The following is a 1349-nucleotide window of genomic DNA, read 5'->3' on the forward strand; positions in this document are numbered from 1 at the left end:
GGGCTGGCTGGCATGTGGTGCTGGGGGATTGAACCTGAGCTCCCTGTGGTTTGCTGAGCTTGTTCTAAGTAGGTGCTTTAGACCACTGAGCCATCTCACCAGCCCCTGAAATTCAAATTCTGGTAGCCATAAAGTTTTATTGGAATGCAGCCCTGCTCATTCTTTTACATATGATCTATGGCTGATTTTCTATTACAACTGGCAGGTCGAGTAGTTGCGCCAGACTGCATGGCCAGCAAAGTCTAAAGTATTTACAATCTGGTCTTTACAGAAAATCGCGCCTACCCATGGGTGGAGACAGTCTCCGGGAGAGGGAGGATAGGTGGTAATACGGGTGGAGGTAGGTCCAGTTCACCAGAACTTGAGCTGAAGCTAAGAAAAAGCCACAGAAGGTTCTTCGGGCACCAAGAGCAGGAAGACCAGCCAGAGGTAGCACCACGGTCCTTGAGCACATCAGCCTGGGCACAGCCTGGGTGGTCTCCCGGGTGTACACCGGCGCTGGGAAAGCACTTAGCAAGCTGTGGACCTGCGTGCGGCGGAAGTGACTGATCCGAGCCCTTTGAGCGACCGGAAATGGTAAAGGGCGGGAAGAGTAGGAAGCGTGGGAACACGCCACGCCAAGGGAGAAGTGGCCAGGGACAACAACCTGGAGACCAGAAAGCGAACCTGAGGAGTTGCAGTTTACGAGGTGAGCGAGACGGACTAACTAGGCCTAGTGTCCGCGGGGTGGGTTGGTTTACTCAGGAGCCACCCCGACGGCGGCAGAGGTGGCTTTGGGCACGTGGTGGGGGGATTGGAAGTACATGGCTGGTGTACTGGAGTCGCCATATCCAAGTGGACCAGCAGATGTGTTCAGACACCGTGACGGTCCTGTACCACGCACACGCCACAGGACCAGGCCTCCGCACAGGGTCAGGGATGTTTACTGAATCACAGCAGCCTGGCTACTAGCGCCCTCAGCCCGAGACCCAGAAAGCCCTCAGCATATGCTCAGCCTCCGGGTGTGCATGCGCCCACGGACCAGGTGCACACTTCAATAGGAGCATGCCCATCCTTGCACACCTGGAGACAACCCGGGCATACGCCAGGGCTCGCACAGCGCCAGGCACACAGCAGGGAACAGACACATACAGCCGGACAAGCAGTCCCACGCGCACCCGCGACACGCAGTGGGCCCCGCCCCGCCCCCCACCCCAGCACACTCGGCACAGGACGCCCTGGCCGTGGGCCGGCGCACGCTCGGTCACGGGCAGGGCGCGCGCACACTCACATCGGAGCGGAGCACACGCGGGAGGAGCGGCGCGCGGCGGTCGGAGCCTGCGGTTCCAGGCGCCCCGGGCCGGGCCTGG

The 1349-nt window shown here is 60.1% G+C and overlaps 1 protein-coding gene across 1 annotated transcript in view; it reads left to right on the top strand.

Moving 5' to 3' along the window:
- Nucleotides 1-435: 435 nt before the first annotated feature.
- The window catches only part of Mgat3 (mannosyl (beta-1,4-)-glycoprotein beta-1,4-N-acetylglucosaminyltransferase), an 18735-nt gene continuing 17821 nt past the window's right edge, over nucleotides 436-1349 (top strand). The window contains exon 1 of the mRNA XM_023718990.1: nucleotides 436-688. The gene's annotated coding sequence lies outside the window, so the exon portion shown is untranslated. The remainder of the gene's footprint in view (nucleotides 689-1349) is intronic.

Source organism: Octodon degus, unplaced genomic scaffold, assembly GCF_000260255.1.
Source record: "Octodon degus isolate 3935 unplaced genomic scaffold, OctDeg1.0 scaffold00064, whole genome shotgun sequence".
Lineage (NCBI taxonomy): Eukaryota > Metazoa > Chordata > Mammalia > Rodentia > Octodontidae > Octodon > Octodon degus.